Raw genomic sequence first — 10,000 nt, forward strand, 5'->3', positions numbered from 1 at the left:
GTGGCAACATTTACATCTTATGAAATTAGTTTTCATTTGCTCTTACCTACACACGAGGCCGATCTCGGCAGAGATTTTGTTGCTAGCTGTAAGCTTTAAATTCCACTTCCAATACTAGAACAGTAAATTTCATATCAAATTCACGAAGAACAATAAATTTTATGTGGATTTCAAGATGAACAGTAAGTTTCATATTAAATTCTTGCAATTCACTAAATTCATACTGGACCAATGAAGAATTCTAATCTTATATTAAATCCTTGAAGAACACCGCTGAAACAGAACAAGACAGATCTTCTCAATAACTAATGTTTTAAAAACAGCATGAAAAAATGAATAAATGAGATCCCGTTCGTATTGTCTACAACGAATGCTTTAAACCTTTTTTAAATCCAAAGTTATGAAACTGGACTATAAAAACTGGCTGATAATGATTAATGAACAATAGTTTTCAAACGTCAATAAAAAATCGTCTTGATTTCGGTATTCACTAAATTCTTGAAGATCATTATCATAATGACTAACTCTGAACGACAGTTTACAGAAAATTCAGATTGCAGAGTTCTGAATTCCAGGAAATAAAGCGAAATTGTCTTGCCTACAACGTCATCCCACAATATTGGTAAACGCTAACATGGTGAATAAAAGAAATATTTTTTTATAATGGTTTGTTATGAACAAGGGTATTAAAATAAAAAAAAGAGATTTAATTCGATTTCCAAGGAAGAAGAACTTTTTCGAGTTATTTCGGAACTCCATTTGTACGCTGATTTTAAAATAAGGAAACAACATTATAGCTGATACTTGGACGAGGGTCAGCTGCAATCTCAGAGAGAAAGAAACCCCTACAAGAAATCTTAATCATGTCGCATTAAATACTAAATAAATGTAAATTTATAATGATATAGATGGACATTTTAAGGGAGGAGACGCCGTGACAGCAAGGACGCTTGAAGTTATAGCAAACATTGCTAATTAATTCAAGTTTCCAAGGATTTTGTTCAAATATATCATTCATTCTCGAGTTCTTCGCTAAAGTGCGATCTTTTGAGGGAAATATGAAGAGGTACCAAAATATGATTAATACGAAGGTAAGAATGTTGCTAGATCCACAAAGTTCATAGCATCTGAAACGAATCATATTGTGATTTAATGACTGCCATGTTAATGATTCTACTTAAGCCTATCGTAGTTTCCTTTCTGCTATATATATACACAGTATATATATATATATATATATATATATATATATATATATATATATATATATATATATATATATATATATATATATATATATATATATATATATATATATGTATTGCTTGTAAATTATATTGTGTCCTAATGATTCTCTTCACTATATATTAATATTAAAGACGAATAGAAGTCTCAAAGTTTGAATTATCTTTCAATTTTCTACTTCGTTATCTACACTAAAGACGAGGCGAGATGCCTCTTAGCTGATGTGAATGTATGATCAAATTTATTCATTTGTGGTTCTGTCTGACTTCCCGCAACTACAAGTTATGGCTACAATCTTGGCAAGAAAGATCATATCGCTTCTGGAAGCAAGCCCCAGAAAAATGTATTTGTCAGGTGAACTGCAATTTTATTTTCTTTCATGTTCAGCTAAAGTTAATATGTAAGTGAAGCAACGACTTTCAGAAATGATATATTCACCGGTAAAAATTTTCTCTCGACCTTTGGCAATTATCATATAATTAGCAGGATATATGTCCCGAAAGGGTCTGATTACTGCATATAAATGACTGACGAAGATACATTTGAAAGCTGAATTGAAATGAGAAGTGCCGGAAACGTGATGTGTTGATACAAAATAAAAATAGAATAACCTGAAGAAGATAATGGTGAGAAGAAGAGCAAGTATAACGGATTATTGCAATGTTGAAACAAGGGAAATAGGTATTCAAATCAAGTTGCATAATCTTGATTGAAAGGAGGGGATGTGGAGGCATCCTCTCTCTCTCTCTCTCTCTCTCTCTCTCTCTCTGTGTGTGTGTGTGTGTGTGTGTGTGAGCATTTGTTATAGCAACATCGACCTCTAAACTTAATTTCCTTACATTTCATGGACGCGCTTGTCAATGCAAAGCCTTAAATCTAAAATGAAGGTCAAATGGAGATCTAAAACTGTGAAGAAATTGAGACCTTAAGAAGTCATCGTGGCTATCATATACATACATGCATGCATACACATACACAAATATATACATATATACATGTACGTATAACTGAATCACGAAAATATGGAACGTGATGAATATATAAATAAAGATAAAATCCACGAAGGAAACGGAAACACTGGAGTGCTGCGAGGCCTTTCGACACTAGTCCTTTACTTAGCAGACTGAGTCTGCTAAGTAAAGGACTAGTGTCGAAAGGCCTCGCAGCACTCCAGTGTTCCGTTTCCTTCGTGGATTTTATCTTTATTTATATACATGTACATATATATACATATATATATACATATATATGTATAAATTCATATATAAATTATATACAGTCGTGTGTGTGCGCATGTGCAAGACGAAAGATTCAGAATCTTACAGAGAAAAATATAAGTTGACATATTATCGAGAATGAATTTTAAAACAGGGAATGTGAATAGACACTTTCTATAAAATAACATCTTAACCAAAGCTTAAAATCCACAAGCTCTGAACGGCGGTTTCAGTAATCATATGCATTAAAATATCAAGATTATTCTCAGAGAAATCTGTTAGACATGGCATCTGTAAATATAAGAACGATTAAGATAGTTGCAAGTTTATAATGATAGTGATTTTCACGGTCGTTTTACCTTTAGAGCCATAGCACAGGCGGGGGACCTCCGCAGCCATTTTGCTTACGCGAAACTTGTTGACTTTTACCTATTTTTTTATGTTTTTTCTGTCTCTCTGCGTGGTAAAGCGCTTTTTCTCTGTATGTATGAATGTATATATTAAATGAATGGATGTGAATGCATGTCGATGTATAAATAACTATAGTCTATGTATGTATATTTATAAATACATTTACACACACACACACACACACACACATATATATATATATATATATATATATATATATATATATATATATATATGGATAAATAGATAAATATATAAATAGATGTAGATAGATATACATACATATATATATGTATATATCTCTACAAAAATAGGTATATATGCATCTATATTTATATGCGTATATTTATTTTTTAATATATTTACACACATAAACGAACGCAAACACATACACGCACGCACACAGGCATACACAAAAGCACACACACACACACACATATATATACATATATTTAAAATTTATCACGAACTTCTACGGCATTTTCAGGGATTTCTATGTGTGTCGACTAAATACTCAAGCTGCCACGTTCGTTTTTCGTGTGCCCTTTCTCAGATTTCAGGAAGATCTAAGACCAAGTGAAAATGCTATTTTTTTTTTATTAAAAACCCACCAAGTGACAAGAGGCAATAAAAATGCAGCATTGAGGTTAATCCCTTTTTATGCAAGGCATGAAGCATCCCTTCGACCCTCTCATAAAACTTTTATTTGTGGATCTTTTTACATATGCAATAGGAATGTCCTATAAAAATGGTTTTATATGTCCAAGGCCCTAAGGTAGATGCAGTTGAGTTTCTGTAGATAGTGGTTATACTGTAGAAACCAATATAAAGTATATATGCAAAAACTTTTCTATTTATGCAAATATAGATAAATACATCTACACACATCCACACCAATATATATGGGAATGTATATATGTATATATATACATATACATATATATATTATATATATATACATATATATATATACATATATATATTTATATATGTATATATATATGTTTATATATATGTATATATATATATATATATATATATATATATATATATATATGCATCTATATATATGTATATATATATATATATATATATATATATATATATATATGAGCAGTGTATATTCTTTACCTCTCACCTCTTAAAAGACTTCCTCTTACCAAGCAGGTGACCGTATGACCAGGATGTGCCAGGTATTAATTAAGGTGTGAATATAAGATCTCGCTCTTTCTTCACGGTGTGACGTGACTCGCTCTCTCTCTCTCTCTCTCTCTCTCTCTCTCTCTCTCTCTCTAACCCCAGCAAAGAGGAGGAAGGGAGAGAAGCTCTTCACTTTCTGGAACAACCATGGCCGACAACTTCATAAACTATTTAAACGGAAAAAAGACTTGCTTTTTACCTGTAATTTTTGGAAAAGGAAATGCCTCTCTGGTTAAGCATTATTCACGTGATTTCTTGCGACTAGTTTCAGAGAGCGGGTTATGTGCCTTTAAGCATTTATCCTCATTATTATTATTATTATTATTATTATTATTATTATTATTATTATTATTATTATTATTATTATTATTATTATTGTTTCAGGTAGATGAACCCTATTCGCATGGAACAAGCACACAGGGGCCAATGACTTGGAATTCAAGATTCCAAAGAATGTTGGTTTCAACTTCCCACCGCATACCCCACACTGCAGCAGTAACTGATCGTGAAATCTAGAGATCCCTACAATGGTTAGTACAATTTTGTTTCTTAGTTTGAATCGGTCACGAAATCTCCGTTTCAAACACGAGTTCAGCCGAAATGACGTCACGCCTGGCTTTACGATACTTTCTCTAACACCGAGAACGAGATACCAAGCTCTGAGGTACTTATGAATCCTTGATCCCTTATCAGCACCGTTTGCCTTGACGGCGGTTGGCAATGAACTGCTACACCCATTTGAATTTCCCCTTTCGAAGAGAATGAGCACTTAATTTTGCCCGATCCCTTCTGAAAAGAACGCCTCCTGTAAACAGTGTTTGCATACCCCGTTGTTAGTAGTAATCCCTTTATTGTAGGTATGTCCTACCTTATGTTTCAGTGTTATCGTATGCAGTCTTCGTTAGTTCCTGCATTTTTAACATTTTTCAACTTGCTCAGTTCTTTTGAATACAGTTTAAAAATACTGTTGATTGTAAACAATAAGAATAATACTCTGTTAATGAAATAAAATATGCGATCAATAAAAGAATAACCATTTTTTGTGAAAGTAGAATTACTGCATATATACATCATTTTAACAAAAGGATTCCAATTTCGGACGGTTTCCAGTCTGGGAAACAGGTAATTCTGGAAGACCCGTCAGATTCCCTTTACTTTGTGACGTTAGTCAGACGAAATTTAAGAAGAGATTTTTGTCTTTAACTCTCAAAGCCTTCGGTCCAGTGAATCTTACTTGTATGCATATATACATGTACAGTATGTAAAACTAATCTTCCATTTTGTGAAAGCACCAAAAGTTTAAGAAAAATGAAAACGAAAACCTGTTTTGCATTTTCAAAGCGACCCAAAGGTGCTTCGAGATACATGACACCACAATGCAAGTTCCAAAAATGGCATTTTCAAAAAAAAAAAAAGAAAAAAGAAAAATGTCAATGGTCTGTCTGTCTCGGAGGGAGACTAGAGATATGCTCAGCTCACAAGCACGTCTGCATTCCTGTCTTATTTTGTCGTCTTGTCGTTTTTGTAGTGGTTCTCTGCTTAGCAAACAATGTTAGATGAGGTCAAGATTCTGTGTTTAACGTCTTCGTACCTGGGACACAAGACCGAATTACTATCCTTTTCACTGGAGTAATCGCTGAGGCTCGTGAGCGAGCATAAGAATTTCAATATATATATATATATATATATATATATATATATATATATATATATATATATATATATATATAGAAATATACACACAATCACGTGGAACAGAAATAAATTTCTGACTCACGGGGATCGAACAGGTCTCTCAGGTGGAAAGCAAGGGCGTTATCCACTAGGCCAACAAGTCAGAAGTTGGAACCACATACCCAAGGAATTATATAAGTATATATTTCCCAACTTCCCGACTCAAAGTCCCAATAGACAAATAAAATCTGAGTGAATAAGGAAATCATCAACACACAATCAATGGAACGAAATAAATTTCGTTTCTCGAAGACTTTCTGAAGACATTTTGTCGAGGGCAGGCAACTACAGGAATTAAAACAACTGCTTCATTTGAGTTTTATGATAGTTGATGAAAACATGAAGGATAAAATGAAATGTTGATTAACATCTGAGTCTGAATGAAAACGCTGGAGCTATTCTGACAGAGAGGCTGTTGCAAGTTCCAACCTTTTAGACTTGACCTGGATAAAGTCTTAGTGAGAAAATAACATGTGTATTGTTTTGCTGACGTGATTTGTGTTGATGATTTCTATCTTAACAGAAGGGATAACTTGAAAGTTGTCATTTTCATTTTTTTCTTATAAAACAAATAGATCAGGTAATTTAGATATTCTCCAGGTTCAAAATTTCTTCTTTATAGTGGATCCTCCACCTGAGAGTTATATTTCTTCAGTAACATGTTTTGAGAACAGACCATTGTGTTTTGATTTCACTTGTCCACTCAGAAGGGATAATTCGAATGAAAGTTGTCTATTCTGTCATTGCTATCTTAGTTGGGGAAAATTTTGCAACTGCTTTTCCCAGGTAACAGTTGCTCTCAGGTTCCAACAGTTAGGAAATTATCAGTGGAAAAAGTGACTCCACCTGAGAGGCTTAAGTTGAGACTAGTCAGAAATTTATTTCAGTTCCACACGTGATTGTGTGTTGATGATTTCCATCTTATTTACCAGATTGACCATCATGAAATGTTGTCTATTGGGTCATTGCTGAGTCGGGAAGTTGGGGAAAACTTCGCTGGTATGCAAGCAGTTATCTTTTCTGGGAACTTAAATCAGTTGCTCTCAGGTTCCAACTTTTTAGACTTGAAATGGCTAGTGGATAAATGCTTTCCACCTGAGAGATGTGGTTAATCCTACAGTCAGTAATATTTCGATAAAAACGTGATTGTACACTTTTTTGTTTTCTTATTCACTCAGAAGGATAATTCCAATGAAATGTTGTCTATTGGGTCATTGCTGACTAGTTCAAAATTCTGGTATGAGTTACCCCAGGTAATTCGTCAGTTGCTCTCAGGTTCCAACTTCTTTTAGACTTGTATGGCCTAGTCTAATTTCACCTGAGAGACCTGGGTTCGATCCCGAGAGTATCTTTAACTGTTCCACACCTGTGTGTTGATGATTTCTATCTTATTCACTCCAGAAGGGATTTATGAAATGTTGTCTATTGGGTCATTGCTGAGTCGGAAGTTGGGGAAAACTTTGGTATGCAAGCAGTTAGCCTGCCCAGGTAACAGTTGCTCTCAGGTTCCTCGTTTTAGACTTGTGGAGTTAACGCCCTTGCTTTCCACCTGAGAGACCACACTTGACGTGAGTCAGAATTTACATACATATATATATATATATATATATATATATATATATATATATATATATATATATATATATATCTATCTATATATATGCAATATACATATCAAATCACACACATACATATATATAAGTATATATATATTTACAAAGTCCCTTAGATACAATCAGAAGGAAGATATGGCCCTGACTGATTTCGTTTCTGAAGACTTTCTGAAGACATTTTGTCGAGGGCAGGTACAGAGTAAAACAACTGACTTCATCTGATATGATAGGATGAAAACATGCAGCTAAATAAATTGATTAACATCTAGCTGAATGACGTGGAGCTATTCTGACAGAGAGGCTGTGCAAGATACCTGACCTGGATAAAGTCTTAGTAGAATATAACATGTGAATTGTTTTGCTGACATTTTGATATGACTTAACTATACTTTAAAGCTGTACATTTTACCTTTTTTTCTTATAAAACAAATAGATCAAATTTAGATATTCTCCTCAAAATTTCTTCTTTATAAGGATCCTCGGTTATATTTCTTCGTAACATGTTTTGAGAACAGACCAATGTTTTTACACTTGTCCACTTGATTCAGCTGCTATTCTGTCTGTATCATTAATTTTTCATACTGTTTTCCCTGGTACAAGGTGGAAACAGTTAGGAAATTCTCATCGAAAAAAGTAACTCCCACGAGGGCTTAAGATGAGACTAGGAAGATGTTCTTCAGTCCCCTTTCCCACCCATTTCCCAGTTTGACCATCATAAACTTTATCACATGAATTATGGGGCTTCGGCGTACATATCTTTTCTAGGAACGTAAATCTTGACACATTTATTTTGAAAGAAATGCGCAAAATGTACAGATTAAGCGTAGTTAAGCCTAGACGTAATATCGATAAAAACGGTACACTTTTTGTTTTCCATTAAGAAATAATCCAAGCCAAGTGTCTTGCGACTATCAAGATTCGTGAACCGCGCGTCTTCTCTCGGTCCAAAAGAGCTCCGTCTAATTTCAAGAGGTATCAATAGATATCTCTAACTGCCTGTATGCTCGAAGTATGTGCTTTCATCCAAGCATTTATAAAGTTATTTTCTTCTGCTTTGTGCGAGTTCTTTGGAAAACGTCGTGATACAATGCTCAGTTCTCGTTTTCCTGTGAGTTGCACACACACACACACACACACACACACACACACACACATATATATATACTTATATCTATTAATCTATCTATCTATATATATATATACATATATATATATATATATATATATATATATATATATATATATATATATATATATATATATATATATATATATATATATATATATATACATACCATACACCTCTTCCTTCAGAGAGGTGCTACCAATAGGAGCTGGTCGCGCGGTTATTAGCAAGTCTCTTATTGGGCGAGGTCGATAGCCCCAATCTCTTTTCGGTGTACAGTAATGTGTGTAGTATGGTTCGTTTGAATACAAAAAGTTTTGTATATATATATACATGTATATAATTTAAGAAATTGAACGTGCTATGAGTATTGTACTTGGATCTAAAAGGGAATCATAAGTAAAACGATAGAAAAATAATTAATGAGAAAAAATGTTGATTATGAACCTTGAATATTTTCGCTCGTTAAGAATTGTCCTTAAAGTTTGTTAGCGATCATTGAAGAAATACAAGTCTGAAAAACACCTTTTAATAATAATTCTTAAAAATCAGGTCAATCAGGTTCAACAACGTTTTTGTTGCTTATTGTTTGATTGTGCCCTTGCAAAATAGTGGATTGATCAATAAACATTTTAACCTTTGCTAGATGAATTGCCGAAATGTTAAGCCTCGCCAGATTTGGGTTATGGCGACCCTTTGTGATTCATTATACTATTAGTATTTGCTACCCAATTTTTAATTAGTCACTAAATATTTTTAATCACAAATGTGCTAACATTAAATGCAAAAAATGTCGAAAAGGTATTGAGCTATTTGCTGGGGCACTGTGCTTTATGCACATATTGTAGTTATGCGACTAAGAAATTTACAAGTTTCTCTTTGTGGCTGTTCAGTTGATTTTAATGAAGCTTCCTTTGATCAACACTAATGTCCATTAAATGATGTACTGTCGTTAATGGGTATGAAATTTTATTGAATCAACCTGGCTGATTGCTATTATAAGTTTATATATATATATATATATATATATATATATATATATATATATATATATATATATATATATATATATATATATATATATATATATATATATATATATATACATACATACATACACATAATACATATATACATATATATAAATATACATATATATATGTATATATATACATATCTATTATTATATATATGTGTGTGTATACACATATATATATGTATATATATATATATATATATATATATATATATACAGTATATATATAATATACATATTTACAGTGTATATGTATTTATGTATGTATGAATGTATATTCTCTTTTCAACGCTAGCTAGTCTGGTTCTCTGTTTCTTAGTGTATAGAAATAGGGAAATTCTAAAGTTCATGGTAATTTCCTGAGCTTCAATTCACAACCAATCAGTGCATTCATGAATAAGTCATCTTTAATTAGCTT

The sequence above is a fragment of the Macrobrachium rosenbergii genome, chromosome 44 (genome assembly GCF_040412425.1).
Source record: "Macrobrachium rosenbergii isolate ZJJX-2024 chromosome 44, ASM4041242v1, whole genome shotgun sequence".
NCBI lineage: Eukaryota > Metazoa > Arthropoda > Malacostraca > Decapoda > Palaemonidae > Macrobrachium > Macrobrachium rosenbergii.